Source organism: Lepisosteus oculatus, chromosome 14 (genome assembly GCF_040954835.1).
Source record: "Lepisosteus oculatus isolate fLepOcu1 chromosome 14, fLepOcu1.hap2, whole genome shotgun sequence".
Taxonomy (NCBI): Eukaryota; Metazoa; Chordata; class Actinopteri; order Semionotiformes; family Lepisosteidae; genus Lepisosteus; species Lepisosteus oculatus.
In genome coordinates this window covers 23,488,247-23,510,065 of record NC_090709.1, presented here as the reverse complement: position 1 = coordinate 23,510,065, position 21,819 = coordinate 23,488,247, and the positions used below count along the sequence as shown (strand labels likewise).

General features: G+C 49.5%; 10 non-coding genes and 4 pseudogenes across 10 annotated transcripts in view; 2 read left to right on the top strand and 12 right to left on the bottom strand.

Annotated features, from left to right (window-relative positions):
• Nucleotides 1–986: 986 nt before the first annotated feature.
• Nucleotides 987–1,068, top strand: trnal-uag (transfer RNA leucine (anticodon UAG)). Its single transcript has one exon. It is a non-coding gene; the product is annotated as a tRNA-Leu (tRNA).
• A 3,210-nt stretch (nt 1,069–4,278) lies between these two features.
• Nucleotides 4,279–4,351, top strand: trnaa-ugc (transfer RNA alanine (anticodon UGC)). The gene has a single exon. It is a non-coding gene; the product is annotated as a tRNA-Ala (tRNA).
• Nucleotides 4,352–14,569: 10,218 nt separating this feature from the next.
• LOC138219014 (5S ribosomal RNA) lies at nt 14,570–14,685 on the bottom strand (annotated as a pseudogene).
• Nucleotides 14,686–15,215: 530 nt separating this feature from the next.
• LOC138217744 (5S ribosomal RNA) lies at nt 15,216–15,334 on the bottom strand. Its single transcript, XR_011181436.1, has one exon. It is a non-coding gene; the product is annotated as a 5S ribosomal RNA (ribosomal RNA).
• A 535-nt stretch (nt 15,335–15,869) lies between these two features.
• LOC138218636 (5S ribosomal RNA) lies at nt 15,870–15,988 on the bottom strand (annotated as a pseudogene).
• A 537-nt stretch (nt 15,989–16,525) lies between these two features.
• LOC138217713 (5S ribosomal RNA) lies at nt 16,526–16,644 on the bottom strand. Its single transcript, XR_011181425.1, has one exon. It is a non-coding gene; the product is annotated as a 5S ribosomal RNA (ribosomal RNA).
• Nucleotides 16,645–17,182: 538 nt separating this feature from the next.
• On the bottom strand, nt 17,183–17,301 carry LOC138245204 (5S ribosomal RNA). The gene has a single exon (XR_011193817.1). It is a non-coding gene; the product is annotated as a 5S ribosomal RNA (ribosomal RNA).
• Nucleotides 17,302–17,838: 537 nt separating this feature from the next.
• Nucleotides 17,839–17,957, bottom strand: LOC138217980 (5S ribosomal RNA; annotated as a pseudogene).
• A 537-nt stretch (nt 17,958–18,494) lies between these two features.
• On the bottom strand, nt 18,495–18,613 carry LOC138218092 (5S ribosomal RNA; annotated as a pseudogene).
• Nucleotides 18,614–19,150: 537 nt separating this feature from the next.
• Nucleotides 19,151–19,269, bottom strand: LOC138216715 (5S ribosomal RNA). The gene has a single exon (XR_011180427.1). It is a non-coding gene; the product is annotated as a 5S ribosomal RNA (ribosomal RNA).
• Nucleotides 19,270–19,736: 467 nt separating this feature from the next.
• Nucleotides 19,737–19,855, bottom strand: LOC138216222 (5S ribosomal RNA). Its single transcript, XR_011179934.1, has one exon. It is a non-coding gene; the product is annotated as a 5S ribosomal RNA (ribosomal RNA).
• A 537-nt stretch (nt 19,856–20,392) lies between these two features.
• On the bottom strand, nt 20,393–20,511 carry LOC138216978 (5S ribosomal RNA). The gene has a single exon (XR_011180691.1). It is a non-coding gene; the product is annotated as a 5S ribosomal RNA (ribosomal RNA).
• Nucleotides 20,512–21,048: 537 nt separating this feature from the next.
• On the bottom strand, nt 21,049–21,167 carry LOC138244851 (5S ribosomal RNA). The gene has a single exon (XR_011193466.1). It is a non-coding gene; the product is annotated as a 5S ribosomal RNA (ribosomal RNA).
• A 537-nt stretch (nt 21,168–21,704) lies between these two features.
• LOC138245203 (5S ribosomal RNA) overlaps nt 21,705–21,819 on the bottom strand; it is a 119-nt gene continuing 4 nt past the window's right edge. Inside the window, exon 1 of the ribosomal RNA XR_011193816.1 lies at nt 21,705–21,819. This exon is cut by the window's right edge and continues 4 nt beyond it. This is a non-coding gene — a ribosomal RNA (5S ribosomal RNA).

Below are 21,819 nucleotides of genomic sequence, written 5' to 3'. Positions count from 1 at the left end.
AGGCAGATTTTTGAAAAGTATTCGGAATTGACAGGGTGCCCCTTTGGAACAATCGTCAGAAATTGTGAGAAAATGAAAGTTATGTAAGCTCTCACACAAAGCATTGAAGATTGGAATCTGATTGTAAAAAAGTTACCCGTCTCCCAATGATAGGCAGGGATACACACCATGACTCGAATAGACTCAGCGAACTTTAACACCTATGATATTACGAGTGCTTTGCACGTGTCGAATTTCAAGAAGGAACTACTACAACAGTTGTGGACATAATTCAATACCACCGGCAAAGTCCAATGCCGGCAACATCTGAGAAAATAATGTTCACTCATGGAATTTGGTCTTTGAATGGCTGGCGGGAAAATTCATTTATACTCCTGTTGCACCCTCAGCTGAAACATGTTAAAATAACAACGCAGATTTGTTGCAGAACCTGACAAGAATTATTGGGTTAGCACTGTATGTATTCTTGTATATTTACTTTAATTTTAATATAAATGTAAACATGCATGCTGTATAAGCTATTGTAATTTTAAAATATGTTAGCTGAGGATGCGAAGGGGGCTATTATACCTTGTGAAACACACAAGGAACTGTAAAAAAGGCTGTTATTTGAATAAAATTGGCGATCACAAGAAAACCACAATTTATGTGGTATTATCATCAATATCCTTCAAAATCTACGTTCAAATGAAGGATTTGAAGAAACTATGAAAAAAGCAACAGTAATAGCAGAGGATTTTGATTTTTGCTCTTCAAGTCAGCAGATCACCGTAGAGTTGCACCCCTACAAACAGCACAAAGGATGAATCCCACCACCTTCATTATTGCTGTGTTTGTGCCAGTGAAAGTAGCGTTTGTGTTATTGAAAGCATCTCGGAAGATGAAGGTGCAGTCACTTCCACATGTCATGATATCATTAGATCTGACGACAAGAGCTGAAGCCCCCCCTAGTCCAAGCCAGCAATGTGAAGATGGGTATGGAGGAAGGTAGCGTGGCTGAGTGGTCTAAGGTACTGGATTTAGGCTCCAGTCTCTCTGGGGGCGTGGGTTTGAATCCCACTGCTGCCAAATATTAATGTTTTAAGACCTGCAATACAATCAGTAAAAGCGCTTTTTGTTAGGCTGCGGGAGGTGTTTAGAGATAGACTTTTTAAAAGACAGGCTTAACATCAAGGCAGAAAAAATATTTTTTCTCAATAGAAATTCTCTTTGGCACGTTCAGCTTTATGTAGGGAACAACGTCTGCCGAGATCACTTTTGAGGCAGTGCACATGATAGTGTACCGGCAAGTACATTTAATATTGGCTGTGGTGGTGAGCTGCTTTTGTCTGTGAAACTTTTAATTCTTCACGCCGAATCGTTGGCAGGGGTAAAGCTTATTAAATCTTTGAACATAGCGCTCCATCAGAAATACTTTGTTCGTGATCAAAAGAGATCAGAGGATTAACTTCATGGATTCACATAGCATACCTTACAGGAAAGATTTAAAAGGGGAATTGATTGTGCTTCCTGATGTTGTTCCTGTCGTTTCTTTGGATACAGAGGTGAATGTTCTGCTAGAGTATCCACTGGGTGAGCTTTATCAATCAGCTCGGAGAGGTCATCAGTGCTCTGTCTCTGGAAAATAATCAGCACTGTCGTTTTTCCCTGTGCTGTCTTTTAAAACATATAAGATCACGAGTTTACAGATTTCTCCAAATAACAACTATACATTTTAACCCAGCGGTTAGCATTCCTTCAATCCAATAGTTTTACTCCGGGTAAAAAGCAGCGAAATATATAGAGAGATTATATTCAAATATTTCAACGTTCTTATTGGATTACCTGTATGGAGATATCGCTCAGAATTCCTAATATGATTTTGAGTTCAGTTTTGCTTTACTACTTTCAGAGTCTTTTATTGACCTTGCTGAAGCAGAGAAGTGACATAATCACAAATGCGACTTACCTGTGCTACTGTTTTTGGTTAATAATGATTATTGCAAGGAAAAAAAAACAGCTCCTTGCATTAAGAGCAAGAGCAACCAACACGCTCGCTTGTTGAGTTGGGTTTTTTTTCCGTGGTGCTCTTCCTCAGATGTAAAGTTATTTGGCGAGCAAGGACCTCTGAGAAGGAGCCTGAATCCATCAAGAACTCAGAAATTCTAATATCGCACTACTGTCTTGTGTACAGAGATCTGCTTCTTCCTTTTTGAGTGTTTTGGTGTTTAAGAGCACGCTTCCTACCTCGAATGTTAGTTTCAGGAGATGTGCTACTGGATAAATGATTATCTTGAAAAGGTTTGGGGATGCACTGGCCGGGATTAAAACCCGGCTCAATTATTTGGAAGTCACCTGTACTACCAACACACTTCTAAGAAGCACCCGCACATTTTCGCAATCCTCTCTCTCACCTACAAAGTTATGAAGACACAGACAACCAATGAAAACTAATTTGATTCACCCAAGGCTTCACTCTTCTGTTGTGATGTTGTTTTAATTAGTGTTAGCTGTGATGAGGTATTGTTTCTGTCTCTTAAAGTTTAAGACTCTGCTCCTTTCTTCCTGGTATAGAAAAAAACATGTTCCATCTTTGTTTACAAACACCACTGTAAATTATTTGTCCATCTCTAAAGCCTGTGTGTATTGACAAGGCAATTCAAAAGCACATATTAAATAAGAACACGATCCTTCTTGTTACCATTCCCGTGGTTGGAGCGTTGTTTCGCCCTTTAACGTTCTTCTACAATATTTACAGACGGCTTTATCACTGGAGTTGTGTGCATCGGTCCATGAACATCAACTGTACTGCTGTTTTTCTATGCGTAATTTAATCGCAAGCACTTAAAAGATGCAAAAAGATTTCAAAGAAAACATAATTGAAAGACAGTCGAGTAAGGAGGTAGAAAAACGTTCTCCCCCGTTGAAGAATCAACCACCGTCGCCCATGTGACTGGATATAAAAATAAATTATTCATTTCAATTATTCATGAAGGGTGGATTGTGGTCAGTGAACATATGCACATCTTTAAGTCAGTTCCACCATCAGTGCTATAGGGGATGTAGTTCAGTGGTAGAGTGCGTGCTTTTCATGTATGAAGTTCCGAGTTCAATCCCTGGCATCACCAGATGTCTTACATTATTGTGCTCACATCGCAATCTTCTGTTGAGTGAGAACTCTTTGCTCGTGTTCATAGAGAGACAGGTTTACACATTTAAACTCAGTCACACACGAAGTGCTACAGTGTTGCTCTGCTGTTTTAAATGTACCTCCAAAGCATTTTGTTCTGTTAACTACCAAATGATTTGAACTAATTTTACATCATATTCAGGAAATCCAGAGAAGGTCATCAGACTTTTAGTGGCTGTTGAAGAAAACACCTGTTGAATCTCACCAGGGATTTCTTGAGAGATCATTCAGCAAGCGAGTTAACAGGGGTTAACGTAGAGAGTGGCGGAGGTGGGATGTCAGGGCTTGACGTCACTGCTTTATTCAAAGAGTGGAGGGGTGGGTGTCAGGGCTATATGACAGTGCTTTCCGCAGAGAGTGGTGGGGGTGGGATGTCAGGGCCATATGACACTGCTTTACACAGAGAATGGAGGAGGTGGGATGTCAGGGCCTGAAAACACAGCTTAACGCAGAGAGTGGAGGGGTGGTGTCAGGGCCATACGACACTTCTTTACACAGAGAGTGGTGGGGGTGGGATGTCAGGGCCATATGACACTGCTTTATACAGAGAGTGGCGGGGGTGGGATGTCAGGGCCTGAAGATACTGCTTTACGCAGAGAGTGGCGGAGGTGGGATGTCAGGGCCTGACAACACAGCTTAACGCAGAGAGTGGAGGGGTGGGCGTCAGGGCCATACGACACTTCTTTATGCAGAGAGTGGTGGGGGTGGGATGTCATGGTTATACGACAGTGCTTTCCATTGAGAGTGGTGGGGGTGGGATGTAATGGCCATAAGACACTGCTTTATGCAGAGAGTTGAGGGATTGATGTCAGGGCCATACGACAGTGCTCCACTCAGGCCTCTGCTTGAATTTGTACTCCTCCTCTCTCCCTACCTCTACCTCTATGATATTTGCACTTTCTGGAGAGGCGATTTTCTCCACTTCAGTAGCCCGATTGCGTGGAGAGGGCTGTAGAATGTGGCACCGCCTTTCCTGCTCCGTCCATGACAGGCGTGCTGGTCTCTGGAGAGAGAGCACGGTCCATCAGCGCACTCCAATAAAGGCACTGGAGGCAGCTGAAACGCATTGGCGAAGCTCAGCACTGGGCCGCTGGGCACATCTTACCACCATTTCCGTAGTGTAGTGGTTATCATGTTCGCCTTGCATGCGAAAGGCCCTCGGTTCGAAACCGGGCGGAAACAGACTGGCTTCTTTTGTCGCATACAAATGGGTTGTACAACTTTAAACTAGCAAATGGAAGAGGGCTGAAGTAAGAGACAAGATGTAAATAGGGTTAACTTAAGTCAGTTCTGCCTGAAAATTAGACTTCTAAGCAACAGGGGTTTATGGCAGGAAAGGGGGTTAACTGATAAGGATTCCAGATGCGAGGGGGCATAATCTTAAACTGACCATTTGGCCAGGGTCTCTTAACTGGCCAAATACCACGACCCCCCCCTTACCATAACACCGAATGACGTCTGAAGCAGCAAGGAAGGACTATATAACCTAAAAGTTTGTACCGGCACATCGAACAATACTTCGGTTTTGTTGTTTCTTGTGGGAAACAAGACTTCGGCTTTATTGTTCCTTGTGTCCGTCATGGCAGTGAACAGGTCCTGGTTACAGGATCTCTAAAAAAGGAAATAAAGACTGAAATCAGATCCGACCCACCATGCTGCCACGGTGACGGTGCACTGCCCAGTGAAAGTGGCAGCCTGTCCCTGGACTGTGGGAAACTGGAGCACCTGGAGGAAACCCCCACAGACCAGGGAGAGAACATGCAAACTCCACACAGACAGCACCCACACCCCAGGTCCAGCACTGTGAAGCATGCCCGACGATGCGGAAGGGCTTTTACAAATGAGTGTGTAACTCACACTGGTGCCCAGGATGGCCTGCTACCGGAACGCAACCTAATTTTCTTAATGCAGTTTGTTCGAAGCGGTTTGCAGGAGCTGGAGGTGAGGACTGAGCTGGGGTCCAGTGTGCGAGAGTGACTACTGATGTCGTGTGTGTGTGTGTGTGTGTGTGTGTGTGTGTGTGTGTGTGTGTGTGTGTGTGTGTGTGGATCATTGTGAGCGCCGTCAGGTTTGTGTATTTGTTTAAACAAGAGGACGTGTCTGTGCGGGTCTGACTCTGTGTGAGGGTGCAGCTCTAACTGTTCGCGCGCGGGCGTGTCTATCTCTCTACAATGCATGAGGGGCTAAATCTGCCTCTGAGAAACTGACTTTTCAGAAGAAAAATCTATGAAATGGCACGGCCTGGCCCTCTTCTCTTGCTCCCGACGTATAACACACTGGGGGATGAAGCTGGTGTCTTCAGCTGTAACCCTAGCTATTTATGCAAACAGCTCTTTTATGAAAAGCAGCTCTAGGCCTAGACAAGAGGAACAGATAAAACAAATCTTAGATTTATGGCTTATTCAAAGCAGACTGAGCGCTGCTATACTGTATGTAGGAGCCAGAGATGAAGAATGAGCTATTTAAGGAAACCAGGAGTGTGAGAGAGGGAGTGTGTGTTTTTCCTCCCAATAGAGAAGGCTTGTGGTTCTTTCTGCTTTTCTGCACAGGCTACCAACGTAAGTACGTGTTGGGTTCTTGGTTTGAATGCTCGAGTTGTCAGGCTGGCGTTTTTTGTTCCTATTGGAGCCCATAATTGTGAACAAGGCGCTTGAGGACGTCTCTGTGCAGGTGTGCGTTTGTAATGACGTGTGTGCGCATCTCTGTAGCGGATGTTTCAGTAAAAAAACGCATTTAAAACATTCAACCTTTTCATGTTCCTAATATTCTTTCATTCTTCACAATAATAACTAAGGTTGCTGCTGGAAGAGGTGTTAGTGGGGCCAGCAGGGGGAACTCTCACCCTGTGGCCCATGTGGGTCCTAATGCCCCAGTATAGTGACGGGGACACTGGAAAAACTGTAAACAGGTGCCGTCCTTCAGATGAGATGTAAAACCGAGGTCCTGACTCTCTGTGGTCATTAAAAATCCCGGGGTGTTTCTCGAAAAGAGTAGGGGTTTTACCCCAGTGTCCTGGCCAAATTTCCCATTGACCCTTACCAATCATGGCCTCCTAATAACCCTCATTTATGAATTGGCTTCATTACTCTGCTCTCCTCCCCACTCATAGCTGGTGTGTGGGGAGCGTTCTGGTGCACTATGGCTGCCGTCCCATCATCCAGGTGGATGCTGCACATTTGTGGTGGTGGAGGGGAGTCCCCATGTCCTGCAAAGCGCTTTGAGTGGAGTGTCCAGAAAAGCACTATATAAGTGTAAGCAATTATTATTCATTATAATGTAATAAGTCCATTATTTCTCACCCCTCCATTGCAAGGCATACACAACACAAACACCAGGAACAATTATCTCAGAAGTGAATTGCAAATGTATTGAGTTGTGATGCAACTGTAACTTGAACCTAACATGACTGTGGCGTGCATTTTTGAAATTGCATTTTCACAGCTGAAATACAAAATGAAGCTGATCGCAGTCCAAACTCAAGGTATTGTTGTAAAACTAAATATTCAACATGTTTCTACCTGTCCCTTTTCAGCTCACTCAGAAGTCCACAGCCTGCAGCCTGGTGCCTCTCTGTCTCCCCCCTCCACACTGCTGGTCCAGTGGAGGTGCTGTTTGATCCTGCACGATCTGTCCGGAATCGTATAGTCTTACTGAGCAGCGCAGGGCTCCCTGGCCCCAGTTACAAACAGTGAGTGTCAGTGCAGAACAGCTCTCTGACACTCCGCTCCCTCACTCCAGCTGATCAGGGCAACTACACAGTGAGGGACCTTAATGGAAGCAGTATCAGCACTGTGATCGTCACTGTGGGTGGTGAGCAGGTCTACAGTAGGATCACTAGAGGGCTCTATATTCTTGACAGAGTGTGTTCTTATATCATCCTCTGTCCTGATTGTCTTTCAGCTCACAGAGACAATGTCACCCTGCAGCCTGAAGCCTCTCTGTCTGTCCCTCTGTTCACTGGAGAGCCAGTGGAGGTGCTGTTTGATCCTGCAGGAGGTGGAAACTGGACCTCAGTGTGTTCTGTCCAGAACAGCACAGCCAGTTGTGTCCCCCAGTACAGTTTTTTTTATTTTTGATGATTAGCCATATGTTGATTACAATATTGTACATAATGTATAATTTGAACTCGATATTTTTCAGGAGTGAATGATTGTATATTTTCAGAATAAATTTCGAAACCAAATTATTGTCCCTCGATCTCTGTCTCTCTCTCGTCCTGCTGTCTGTCTGTCCCTGCCTCTCTGTCTCTCTCTCTTTCAGCCCCGTCTGTCAGTCTGTCTGTCCTTCTCTCTCCTTCCTCTCTCTCTCTCCTTCCGCTCTCTCTCTCGGTTTGTTTGTCCCTCAATCTCAATCTTTCTCTTTGCCTGCTGTCTTTCTGTGCCTTCATCTTTGTGTCTCTCTCTCCTTCCTTTCTGTCTGTCTCTCTGTCTGTCCTGCGTTGTCCCAGCTGGGCCTGTCTCCCCGGCTCTCTGCCTTCAGCTCTGTTCGCCGATGTCCCACCAGCCCGTCTCTCTCTCAGCCTGTCTCTTGACTTGCAGGAGGAAGAGGAGGTGGAGACAGCTCCTCTGGCAGGAGAGAGGAAGAAGGTCAGTGCTGGTCCCACCCTGCCTCCTGTCCTGTCTGTGGTGGAGTTTCGCCATCTTGTCTGTCTTGTCAGCCCTGTCTGTCACTGTCTCTCTCCTCCTCCTCTCTGTGCTGTGGTGTCCAGTCAGTGTGTCTCTCTCCTCCTCCTCTCTGTCCTGTGGTGTCTAGGCAGTGTGTCTCTCTCCTCCTCCTCTTCTCTGTCCTATGGTGTACAGTGGGTCAGTATTAGTGGGCTACACCCAGGCTCACTCACTGCGAGTGTGATCTCAGCAGAGTCTCTGTACTCTTGGGACACTTGACTCACCTGTCTCTCTCTTTCTCTCCCTGTGCTGTCCCTCTCCTGCCCCCTCTCTCCCTACTCGGACTCCAGCTGGAGGAGGTCCAATCACCACCTCCTGTGAGACAGAAGAAAAAGAAAGTGGGTAATGCTCTGATTCTCTCTTTACTCCTGTCCAGTGTCCAGTCAGTGTGTGTGTATGAATCCCTCTCTCTCTCAGTGCAGTGTTCATGTACTGGAGTGTCCAGTCAGTGTGTGTGTATGAACCCCTCTCTCTCTCAGTGCAGTGTTCATGTCCTGGAGTGTCCAGTCCGACTCTTAACGTGACTCTCCTGTCTCTGCTTCAGAAGTGCTGGTGCGTCTTTTTAAAGTCCCTGAGCTGCATGTCGGTGGAGACAGATGATAAGGACGAGCCGATGGAGGCGGCGGAAACCGTGTGTCAGGAGAGGAAGAGCGAGGGAGAGGAGGAGCAGGCTGCCGGGAAGGACAAGAAGAAGAAGAGGAGGTGCAGGTGAGCAGACAGGGGGACGCCGCCCGGTCGTGTCTGTGATTCAAGAAGGAGTCTCCTCTTGCTGTTTGATGTCATGGTGATGTCCGTGTCTGTGTCCCTCACACCTGCAATAACAATATTCTTTCCAGGTTCCTTTCCTGGTTCTGTGCCAGCTAAGATCGGAGTCGCCTTCCCCACCAAGGACTGGACTGGACTGGACTGGACTGGAGCTGAGGGACACCAGACTGGACTGGACTGGAGCCAAGGGACCCCAGACTGTGCTGGACCGAAGCTGAGGGACCCCAGACTGCACTGGACCGGAGCTGAGAGACACCAGACTGGACTGGACTGGAGCTGAGGGACCCCAGACTGTGCTGGACCGAAGCTGAGGGACCCCAGTCTGTGCTGGACCAAAGCTGAGGGACCCCAGTCTGTGCTGGGCCAAAGCTGAGGGACCCCAGTCTGTGCTGGACCGAAGCTGAGGGACTCCAGACTGTGCTGGACCAAAGCTGAGGGGCCCCAGACTGGACTGGACTGGAGCTGAGGGGCCCCAGGCTGTGCTGGACCGAAGCTGAGGGACCCCAGTCTGGACCGAAGCTGAGAGACCCCAGTCTGTGCTGGACCGAAGCTGAGGGACCCCAGTCTGGACTGCACTGGAGCTGAGGGACCCCAGTCTGGACCGAAGCTGAGGGACCCCAGTCTGTGCTGGGCCGAAGCTGAGGGACACCAGTCTGGACCGAAGCTGAGGGACCCCAGTCTGTGCTGGACCGAAGCTGAGGGACCCCAGACTGTGCTGGACCGAAGCTGAGGGACCCCAGACTGGGCTGCACTGGAGCTGAGGGACACCAGACTGGACTGGACTGCACTGGAGCTGAGGGGCCCCATACTGGACTGGACCAGAGCTGAGGGGCCCCAGACTGGACTGGACCGGAGCTGAGGGACCCCAGATCCCAGTCTGGACTGAAGCTGAGGGACCCCAGTCTGGACTGAAGCTGAGGGACCCCAGACCCCAGTCTGGACTGAAGCTGAGGGACCCCAGACTGGACTGTGGAAAACTTTCACATTATCTCCACCTGAGTCCTCAGATCGTCTGCATGACCTTGTATTATTAAGTATTATTTTAAGGTCCTGTGATGATCGTAAGATGGGGGGGGGGGTGTCCCTTGACATTAATCTGTATTGTAATTTTTGTTCTTTTGTTAAGCATCATTGAAATGTTTTTTAAAAAAAGCTTTTGTTTTTTTCCCTCCCCCCCCCGAAACGAACGAACAGAGTCTGTCTTTCTCTTTCATCCCGGAGAGTTTGTGGTTGATGGATTGAGGCCGAGAGCCCTCGTTGTCGGCGTGCCACCAGTTAGCGGGGCTAAAGCAGGGGGGGCATCGTGTCCAATACTCCTTGAAACGAGACAGATTTCAAGCCACCTCCGTCTGAAGAGAAGGAAGTTGACCACGAACTCCAGGGTGTCCTAGGAAGCTCTTTAGCCATCGTTTGCCCAGCAGCCATCTCACCCTGCAGCTCCCAGCTAGCAGCCCCCTCCCCACTGGAGCCCAGCAGGTAGAAGCCTGGTCAGTACCTGGAGGGGAGACTCCTGGGAAAAACTGAGGTTGCTGCTGGGAGAGGTGTTAGTAGGGCCAGCAGGGGGCGCTCACCCTGCAATCTGTGTGGGTCCTGATGCCCCAGTATAGTGACGGGGACACTGGACTGTAAACAAGCGCTGTCCTTCGGATGAGACGTCAAACCGAGGTCCTGACTCTCTGTGCTCATTAACAATCCCGGGGTGTTTCTGGAGAGGAGTAGGGGTGTTACCCCAGTGTCCTGGCCTGATTCCCCCCCTGGTCTTGACCCATCATGGCCTCCTTATCACCCCCCTCTCTGAACTGGCTCCATCCCTCTGCTCTCCTCCCCACTGAGAGCTGCTGTGTGCTGAGCGGACTGGAGCATCATCCAGGTAGGGGCTGCACACTGTGGGGGCTGGAGGGGATCACCCTGACCTGGGAAGAGCTCTGAGGGGAGGGTCCAGACTTATTAATTATTATTATTATTCGTGCTGCACTGGGCTTCAGTCCTGGCAGTGAGAGGGGGACTCTGTGATCAGTACAGATACTTATGACTGTATAATAATACACGATAGAAATGGAAAACAGGGTAGCGCTGTTATCTCTTCGAAACGTTTTGAACTGCCAGAAGAAGTTTTCACAACCCGGACTCGTGAAGGTACAGGTCTTCTCCCTTTGTCCGGAGTAAGGTGAGAGGTCACCCCCTCGGGGCGCAGTATCCCCGATGCACCCCCCCCACCACCCAAAACGACACACACTTCTGTGACGACTGGGAGACCCCGGTTTGACCAGCCCCTGCGGTGGAGGAAACGACCCGCTGGAGAGAACACGCAGACTCCACACAGAAGGGTCACCTCGGCATTTATTCCAACAGCAAAACAACACCAGAGAGAAACGGTCTCCGAAAGAGAAGCGCACACCGGGAAAAACACGACAGGGTCATTACAAATGGGAATAGGAGTTATTTTTTTATTTTCCGGACGTCAGTTGTATCGTGTCCTGGTGATTTCTCCCGTTTCGAACGGAGTTTAATGTCGCGTTTCTACTTTATTAGAGAGAGGCACTGAACTTTGGGGAACGTGATATCCACCCAGTATTACTAGTAGGTTGATAAATATAAATGTTCTTTTTCCCCCCGTATGATACCTCGCGAAATATAACGATGGCCAACTCCTTAAGTCAAAATTTAAACCCTTCTCACGCTACAAGACAGTCCGTCAACATCACCGCGGCCCAAAGCGCGACCTTCGCTATGACGTTGGCGGAAAAGGGGGTAGGGTAAGTACGTCACAGCCGGGGGAAGCCCCTATCACGTGAGAGGGGTGCGGCGGGCGACGAGCCCCCGGGGGCGAAGAGAAGTTGATTTGCGTGGGGTGTGGAAACACTACACGACCGGGCAAGCGAGCCATTTTTTTTTGTTTTGTTTTTTCCAGAACATCAGAACAACCGCAGAGATGACCATCGATCCACCTCCAGACGTTTCCTTTTTTGTCCTCTTTGGCCTCCAAAATAAAAAAAAAACTGGGATCCATCGCCAAATTAAAACGTCAACCACTTTTCGGGCTTTCGTGCTGTCCATGATGAAACCGTCATGGTTGTGTAAGCATACGTTACGTCACAGACCGGCGGCGCTCGGACGTGAGGAGTGTCGTTACGTTTTTGAAATGGCACGTCAGACAAGATCTCTGACAAGATCTCCGAAAAACCCAAACCTGTAAGATTCAATTTCAATTCAGTTTTTTTATATAGCGCCTTTCACAACAAGAATGCCCCAAGGCCCCGAACAAAGGAGTTGTTCCACACCCCCACCACCCTCTGTGTACAGTAGAGCCCCCTGTACTGACTGGAGGAGCTCACCCAGCTGTGTCTGGAGAGAAGCCGGGGTATCGGCTTCAACCACAGGGCTGGGCGGCTTGTTCCCCACCCCCATCCCCTTCTGTGTACAGAAGAGCCTCCTGTCCTGACTCCAGTAGGAAATGTCACCTGGAGGCAACACACCGGCTTCTTTTAACAGATCACCTCGGGAATCGGGAACAACGGAGCTGTGTGCGGCCGTCTGTACGGAGGGGTTCAGCGCGGGGGGGCTCCGGGCTCGGGTCTGGACCCGGGGGGGGGGGGGGGGGTGCTGTCTGTGTGGAGTCTGCATGTTCTCCCTGTGTTCTTCGGGTCCAAAGACAGGCTTTTGGGCTAATTGGCTTCTGGGAAAACTGGCCCTGGTGTGTGTGTGTCCTATGATGGAGTGCTGTCCTGTCCAGGGTGTGTGAGTGAATGTGTGTTTGTCATGTGATGGACTGGTTCCTGTCCAGGGTGTGTGAGTGTGTGTGTCTGAGTGTCCTGTGAGGGACTGGTGTCCTATCCAGGTTGTGTGTGTGTGTCCTGTGAGGGACTGGTGTCCTGTTCAGGGTGTGTGAGTGTGTGTGTGTATCCTGTGAGTGACTGGTGTCCTGTCCAGGGTGTGTGAGTGTGTGTGTCCTGTGATGGACTGGTGTCCTATCTAGGGTGTGTGTATGTCCTGTGATGGACTGGTGTCCTGTCCAGGGTGTGTGAGTGAGTGTGTGTGTGTCCTGTGATGGACTGGTGTCCTGTCCAGGGTGTGTGAGTGTGTGTGTCTGTGTGTCCTGTGATGGACAGATGGTACCAAGCCTGGACACCCATGAGACACTGGCTTCCTCAGAAGACTCTCACGGAGGGCACACTGTCCCTAACCCGGGTCCAGAAGAAACTACAGTGATCTATAATTCCTGCGCCTCGGAAGGGTTTATGACGTCTATGTCCGGCGCCCGCGCCCGTGGACTGGCGGTTTGGCGTCGCGCTCCGCAGCTCGAGCTTCGGTGCGAGGCAGGGCGGGAGGGAGCCGATGTGGCCTCGGCGCCATCTTTGCTGGTGAGTCAATTGTGACCGTTGCGGTACAACAAACCATCAATCAAGCTTTTCCCACCCCGTCCAGTATTTCTGTCGCGGCCCACGTCCCTTACAATCGACAAACTATAAAAAAAACAGTAGCCCTTCGCAACATTACACGCCATTTTTTTTATTTTAAACGTCCGCTAGATACGCAGGTGGCTCGATACCTGTCTTATCCTCGCCGGCGTCTTTATACCGGCAAGTGAATTTTATTTGGGGTCCCTCAGAATTGTGACAGAAATGTCAGTGAACCACAATAAAAAACGAAACTTTTTTTTAAAGGCGGTGAATGGATTTTTTGAGTAACCGTGTAGCGACTAACGTAAGGAAAAAAAAGTTGTCTTTCCCTACGAAGACGTTTTGGTACAGGACTTTCTTTAAATATCAGTTGTCCATAGCGTTTTACAAAAAGTTGATGATGATCTTGGAGATAATTGCAAAGGAAAATTGAGATAACTACCAAAACATTACGTGTGAAACGACAGGACAGAACTTTGAACCCACAAAGAAACAAAGGTATTAAATATTGCCTCGTCATGGGGGGTTGATAATTGTAGTAAGTGTTCCTAATTTTCGTAAAGAAATGTATATTATGGGAGTCACACGTGAGATTTAGTGTATATACGTTTCATATTGTGCATATATACGGGGTTAAAAAGTGGAATGAGTATGATTATAAACTCGTGTGTCCTATAATCAGATAATTTTTGAACAAGCTTTGATTAGACAGGTGAAAAACAACATCAGATCCTTTATTTTAATATATTCTCACGTCTGAATATCAGCTTCTCCCCTCTGGCCAACATTTCAGGGCTCCCAGGTGTAGATCCCAAATTGAAACAAATATTAATTTGTTACCCAGTTAAACAGTTAATAGAAGTGAGTGACCAGGGTAAATAAAGGTGGGTCAGTGTAAACTGTTTATTCTGGACCAGACTTCGTCATGTGTGATATGTCATGACTTCTTATATTAAGTTTTATCTTTATATTTAGTTCTACATGTGTAATAGATGCGATGTGTGTCCATAAAAAGGTTTCTCCAGGGGAAAATCAAGTTCGTTTTAAAACCGTGTTTCCTTTTTAGGGTAGGTTTGCATTCCAAGTGTGGGGTTTTTGCCTTTTTGTATTTTTGCTGAGACAAGTTGCCTTTCTTATACGCGGAGGGATCTGCTCGTGAGATGTCCGCTTGGTCCATTTCTGAGCTCAGTATAAGGTGTAGAAAGCATGACTGTCATCATAACCCGCATCTCACCCAGGTGTGGAATAATGTTGTGACTATTGCTTCAGCAATAACATGCTGATTGCATGTTTCTAGATGGGAATAACAGAGATCTCAACTACTGAGGGGCCTTATTAATAAAGTCTCCACAGCCGAAGCGCTGTGTCTCTTTTCAGCTGGCGATAAACCTTTCCTCGATCCTTTGCGGACTTGTTAAACTGTTCATGATCAGAATAAAAAACGCTCACGCTAATACACAAGCACCCGTGTCTCGCCAAAGCTGACAAATAAACAGACGGACAAGCCGCACTGCACGTGTGAACAGGGGAATGAGCGAGCGCGCGGGGATAGGGCGCCTCCTGCGCTTAAAAGCTTACAGCACCTGGTATTCCCAGGCGGTCTCCCATCCAAGTACTAACCAGGCCCATCCCTGTTTAGCTTCCGAGATCAGACAACAGGCGTGCTCAAGGGGGTGTGGCCGTAAGCGAGAGCAAGGCTCGCTGGCACCCTTCTTATTGAGAGGACAGCTCCGTCACCTCTTTTACGACGCTGCTTTTTTTGCCTTGCGTTTTTCTCTTCCCACGTTCTCTCTCTTCACTGCCTTCGTCCCTGCTCTATTTCACTTCAGCCTTTCACTCTTGCTTCCTTCCAATGAGGACGGAGCTGCGGGAGAAAGGGCGCTATAGAGGATCGCTGTGGAGAGCTGCTGCTGTGCTCTGACATCTGAGCTCTGTGGAAAACGATCTCAATACAATTCTGAAAAACGCGATTCCCCGAATGCCAGCCGAACAAGTCTCCACAGCCGAAGCGCTGTGTCTCTTTTCAGCTGGCGATAAACCTTTCCTCAATCCTTTGCGGACTTGTAAAACTGTTCCTGATCAGAATAAAAAACGCTCACGCTAATAAACAATCACCCGTGTCTCGCCAAAGCTGACAAACAGACGGACAAGCCGCACTGCATGTGTGAACAGGGGAATGAACGAGGGAGCGGGGATAGGGCGCCTCCTGCGCTTAAAAGCTTACAGCACCTGGCATTCCCAGGTGGTCTCCCATCCAAGTACTAACCAGGCCCATCCCTGTTTAGCTTCCGAGATCAGACGAGATCGGGCGTGCTCAAGGGGGTGTGGCCGTAAGCGAGAGCAAGGCTCGCTGGCACCCTTCTAATTGAGAGGACAGCTCCGTCACCTCTTTTACGACGCTGCTTTTTTTCCCTTGCGTTTTTCTCTTCTTCCCACGTTCTCTCTCTTCACTGCCTTCGTCCCCGCTCTATTTCACATCAGCCTTTCACTCTTGCTTCCTTCCAATGAGGACGGGGCTGTGGGAGAAAGAGGGCTATAGAGGATCGCTGTGGAGAGCTGCTGCTGTGCTTTGACATCTGAGCTCTGTGGAAAACGATCTCAATACAATTCTGAAAAACGCGACTCTCATAACGCCAGCCGAACAAGTCTCCACAGCCGAAGCGCTGTCTCTTTTCAGCTGGCGATAAACCTTTCCTCGATCCTTTGCGGACTTGTAAAACTGTTCATGATCAGAATAAAAAACGCTCACGCTAATACACAAGCACCCGTGTCTCGCCAAAGCTGACAAATAAACAGACGGACAAGCCGCACTGCACGTGTGAACAGGGGAATGAGCGAGCTAGCGGGGATAGGGCGCCTCCTGCACTTAAAAGCTTACAGCACCTGGTATTCCTAGGCGATCTCCCATCCAAGTACTAACCAGGCCCATCCCTCTTTAGCTTCCGAGATCAGACGAGATCAGGCGTGCTCAAGGGGGTGTGGCCGCAAGCGAGAGCAAGGCTCGCTGGCACCCTTCTTATTGAGAGGACAGCTCCGTCACCTCTTTTACGACGCTGCTTTTTTTCCCTTGCGTTTTTCTCTTCTTCCCACGTTCTCTCTCTTCACTGCCTTCGTCCCCGCTCTATTTCACTTCAACCTTTCACTCTTGCTTCCTTCCAATGAGGACGGATCTGCGGGAGAAAGGGCGCTCTAGAGGATCGCTGTGGAGAGCTGCTGCTGTGCTTTGACATCTGAGCTCTGTGGAAAACGATCTCAATACAATTCTGAAAAACGCGACTCTCCGAACGCCAGCCGAACAAGTCTCCACAGCCGAAGCGCTGTGTCTCTATTCAGCTGGCGATAAACCTTCCCTCGATTCTTTGCGGACTTGTTAAACTGTTCCTGATCAGAATAAAAAACGCTCACGCTAATACACAAGCACCCGTGTCTCGCCAAAGCTGACAAATAAACAGACGGACAAGCCGCACTGCACGTGTGAACAGGGGAATGAGCGAGCGAGCGGGGATAGGGCGCCTCCTGCGCTTAAAAGCTTACAGCACCTGGTATTCCCAGGCGGTCTCGCATCCAAGTACTAACCAGGCCCATCCCTGTTTAGCTTCCGAGATCAGACGAGATCAGGCGTGCTCAAGGGGGTGTGGCCGTAAGCGAGAGCAAAGCTCGCTGGCACCCTTCTTATTGAGAGGACAGCTCCGTCACCTCTTTTACGACGCTGCTTTTTTTCTCTTGCGTTTTTCTCTTCTTCCCACGTTCTCTCTCTTCACTGCCTTCGTCCCCGCTCTATTTCACTTCAGCCTTTCACTCTTGCTTCCTTCCAATGAGGACGGAGCTGCGGGAGAAAGGGCGCTATAGAGGATCGCTGTGGAGAGCTGCTGCTGTGCTTTGACATCTGAGCTCTGTGGAAAACGATCTCAATACAATTCTGAAAAACGCGACTCTCCGAACGCCAGCCGAACAAGTCTCCACAGCCGAAGCGCTGTGTCTCTTTTCAGCTGGCGATAAACCTTTCCTCGATCCTTTGCGGACTTGTAAAACTGTTCCTGATCAGAATTAAAAAACGCTCACGCTAATACACAAGCACCCGTGTCTCGCCAAAGCTGACAAATAAACAGACGGACAAGCCGCACTGCACGTGTGAACAGGGGAATGAGCGAGCGAGCGGGGATAGGGCGCCTCCTGCGCTTAAAAGCTTACAGCACCTGGTATTCCCAGGCGGTCTCCCATCCAAGTACTAACCAGGCCCATCCCTGTTTAGCTTCCGAGATCAGACGAGATCAGGCGTGCTCAAGGGGGTGTGGCCATAAGCGAGAGCAAGGCTCGCTGGCACCCTTCTTATTGAGAGGACAGCTCCGTCACCTCTTTTACGACGCTGCTTTTTTTCCCTTGCGTTTTTCTCTTCTTCCCACGTTCTCTCTCTTCACTGCCTTCGTCCCCGCTCTATTTCACTTCAGCCTTTCACTCTTGCTTCCTTCCAATGAGGACGGAGCTGCGGGAGAAAGGGCGCTATAGAGGATCGCTGTGGAGAGCTGCTGCTGTGCTTTGACATCTGAGCTCTGTGGAAAACGATCTCAATACAATTCTGAAAAACGCGACTCTCCGAACGCCAGCCGAACAAGTCTCCACAGCCGAAGCGCTGTGTCTCTTTTCAGCTGGCGATAAACCTTTCCTCGATCCTTTGCGGACTTGTAAAACTGTTCCTGATCAGAATAAAAAACGCTCACGCTAATACACAAGCACCCGTGTCTCGCCAAAGCTGACAAATAAACAGACGGACAAGCCGCACTGCACGTGTGAACAGGGGAATGAGCGAGGAAGCGGGGATAGGGCGCCTCCTGCGCTTAAAAGCTTACAGCACCTGGTATTCCCAGGCGGTCTCCCATCCAAGTACTAACCAGGCCCATCCCTGTTTAGCTTCCGAGATTAGACGAGATCAGGCGTGCTCAAGGGAGTGTGGCCGTAAGCAAGAGCAAGGCTCGCTGGCACCCTTCTTATTGAGAGGACAGCTCCGTCACCTCTTTTACGACGCTGCTTTTTTTCCCTTGCGTTTTTCTCTTCTTCCCACGTTCTCTCTCTTCACTGCCTTCGTCCCTGCTCTATTTCACTTCAGCCTTTCACTCTTGCTTCCTTCCAATGAGGACGGAGCTGCGGGAGAAAGGGCGCTATAGAGGATCGCTGTGGAGAGCTGCTGCTGTGCTTTGACATCTGAGCTCTGTGGAAAACGATCTCAATACAATTCTGAAAAACGCGACTCTCCGAACGCCAGCCGAACAAGTCTCCACAGCCGATGCGCTGTGTCTCTTTTCAGCTGGCGATAAACCTTTCCTCGATCCTTTGCGGACTTGTAAAACTGTTCCTGATCAGAATAAAAAACGCTCACGCTAATACACAAGCACCCGTGTCTCGCCAAAGCTGACAAATAAACAGACGGACAAGCCGCACTGCACGTGTGAACAGGGGAATGAGCGAGCGAGCGGGAATAGGGCGCCTCCTGCGCTTAAAAGCTTACAGCACCTGGTATTCCCAGGCGGTCTCCCATCCAAGTACTAACCAGGACCATCCCTGTTTAGCTTCCGAGATCAGATGAGAGCAGGCGTGCTCAAGGGGGTGTGGCCGTAAGCAAGATCAAGGCTCGCTGGCACCCTTCTTATTGAGAGGACAGCTCCGTCACCTCTTTTACGACGCTGCTTTTTTTCCCTTGCGTTTTTCTCTTCTTCCCACGTTCTCTCTCTTCACTGCCTTCGTCCCCGCTCTATTTCACTTCAGCCTTTCACTCTTGCTTCCTTCCAATGAGGACGGAGCTGCGGGAGAAAGGGCGCTATAGATGATCGCTGTGGAGAGCTGCTGCTGTGCTTTGACATCTGAGCTCTGTGGAAAACGATCTCAATACAATTCTGAAAAACGCGACTCTCCGAACGCCAGCCGAACAAGTCTCCACAGCCGAAGCGCTGTGTCTCTTTTCAGCTGGCGATAAACCTTTCCTCGATCCTTTGCGGACTTGTAAAACTGTTCCTGATCAGAATAAAAAACGCTCACGCTAATACACAAGCACCCGTGTCTCGCCAAAGCTGACAAATAAACAGACGGACAAGCCGCACTGCACGTGTGAACAGGGGAATGAGCGAGCGAGCGGGGATAGGGCGCCTCCTGCGCTTAAAAGCTTACAACACCTGGTATTCCCAGGCGGTCTCCCATCCAAGTACTAACCAGGCCCATCCCTGTTTAGCTTCCGAGATCAGACGAGATCAGGCGTGCTCAAGGGGGTGTGGCCATAAGCGAGAGCAAAGCTCGCTGGCACCCTTCTTATTGAGAGGACAGCTCCGTCACCTCTTTTACGACGCTGCTTTTTTTCCCTTTCACTCTTGCTTCCTTCCAATGAGGACGGAGCTGCGGGAGAAAGGGCGCTATAGAGGATCGTTGTGGAGAGCTGCTGCTGTGCTTTGACATCTGAGCTCTGTGGAAAACGATCTCAATACAATTCTGAAAAACGCGACCCTCCGAACGCCAGCCGAACAAGTCTCCACAGCCGAAGCGCTGTGTCACTTTTCAGCTGGCGATAAACCTTTCCTCGATCCTTTGCGGACTTGTAAAACTGTTCCTGATCAGAATAAAAAACGCTCACGCTAATACACAAGCACCCGTGTCTCGCCAAAGCTGACAAATAAACAGACGGACAAGCCGCACTGCACGTGTGAACAGGGGAATGAGCGAGCGAGCGGGGATAGGGCGCCTCCTGCGCTTAAAAGCTTACAGCACCTGGTATTCCCAGGCGGTCTCCCATCCAAGTACTAACCAGGCCCATCCCTATTTAGCTTCCGAGATCAGACGAGATCAGGCGTGCTCAAGGGGGTGTGGCCGTAAGCGAGAGCAAGGCTCGCTGGCACCCTTCTTATTGAGAGGACAGCTCCGTCACCTCTTTTATGACGCTGCTCTTTTTCCCTTGCGTTTTTCTCTTCTTCCCACGTTCTCTCTCTTCACTGCCTTCGTCCCCGCTCTATTTCACTTCAGCCTTTCACTCTTGCTTCCTTCCAATGAGGACGGAGCTGCGGGAGAAAGGGCGCTATAGAGGATCGCTGTGGAGAGCTGCTGCTGTGCTTTGACATCTGAGCTCTGTGGAAAACGATCTCAATACAGTTCTGAAAAACGCGACTCTCCGAACGCCAGCCGAACAAGTCTCCACAGCCGAAGCGCTGTGTCTCTTTTCAGCTGGCGATAAACCTTTCCTCGATCCTTTGCGGACTTGTTAAACTGTTCATGATCAGAATAAAAAACGCTCACGCTAATACACAAACACCCGTGTCTCGCCAAAGCTGACAAATAAACAGACGGACAAGCCGCACTGCACGTGTGAACAGGGGAATGAGCGAGCGAGCGGGGATAGGGCGCCTCCTGCGCTTAAAAGCTTACAGCACCTGGTATTCCCAGGCGGTCTCCCATCCAAGTACTAACCAGGCCCATCCCTGTTTAGCTTCCGAGACCAGACGAGATCAGGCGTGCTCAAGGGGGTGTGGCCATAAGCGAGAGCAAGGCTCGCTGGCACCCTTCTTATTGAGAGGACAGCTCCGTCACCTCTTTTACGACGCTGCTTTTTTTCCCTTGCGTTTTTCTCTTCTTCCCACGTTCTCTCTCTTCACTGCCTTAGTCCCCGCTCTATATCACTTCAGCCTTTCACTCTTGCTTCCTTCCAATGAGGACGGAGCTGCGGGAGAAAGGGCGCTATAGAGGATCGCTGTGGAGAGCTGCTGCTGTGCTTTGACATCTGAGCTCTGTGGAAAACGATCTCAATACAATTCTGAAAAACGCGACTCTCCGAACGCCAGCCGAACAAGTCTCCACAGCCGAAGCGCTGTGTCTCTTTTCAGCTGGCGATAAACCTTTCCTCGATCCTTTGCGGACTTGTTAAACTGTTCATGATCAGAATAAAAAACGCTCACGCTAATACACAAGCACCCGTGTCTCGCCAAAGCTGACAAATAAACAGACGGACAAGCCGCACTGCTCGTGTGAACAGGGGAATGAGCGAGCGAGCGGGGATAGGGCGCCTCCTGCGCTTAAAAGCTTACAGCACCTGGTATTCCCAGGCGGTCTCCCATCCAAGTACTAACCAGGCCCACCCCTGTTTAGCTTCCGAGATCAGACGAGATCAGGCGTGCTCAAGGGGGTGTGGCCGTAAGCTAGACCAAAGCTCGCTGGCACCCTTCTTATTGAGAGGACAGCTCCGTCACCTCTTTTACGACGCTGCTTTTTTTCCCTTGCGTTTTTCTCTTCTTCCCACGTTCTCTCTCTTCACTGCCTTCGTCCCCGCTCTATTTCACTTCAGCCTTTCACTCTTGCTTCCTTCCAATGAGGACGGAGCTGCGGGAGAAAGGGCGCTATAGAGGATCGCTGTGGAGAGCTGCTGCTGTGCTTTGACATCTGAGCTCTGTGGAAAACGATCTCAATACAATTCTGAAAAACGCGACTCTCCGAACGCCAGCCTAACAAGTCTCCACAGCCGAAGCGCTGTGTCTCTTTTCAGCTGGCGATAAACCTTTCCTCGATCCTTTGCGGACTTGTAAAACTGTTCCTGATCAGAATAAAAAACGCTCACGCTAATACACAAGCACCCGTGTCTCGCCAAAGCTGACAAATAAACAGACGGACAAGCCGCACTGCACGTGTGAACAGGGGAATGAGCGAGCGAGCGGGGATAGGGCGCCTCCTGCGCTTAAAAGCTTACAGCACCTGGTATTCCCAGGCGGTCTCCCATCCAAGTACTAACCAGGCCCATCCCTGTTTAGCTTCCGAGATCAGACGAGATCAGGCGTGCTCAAGGGGGTGTGGCCAT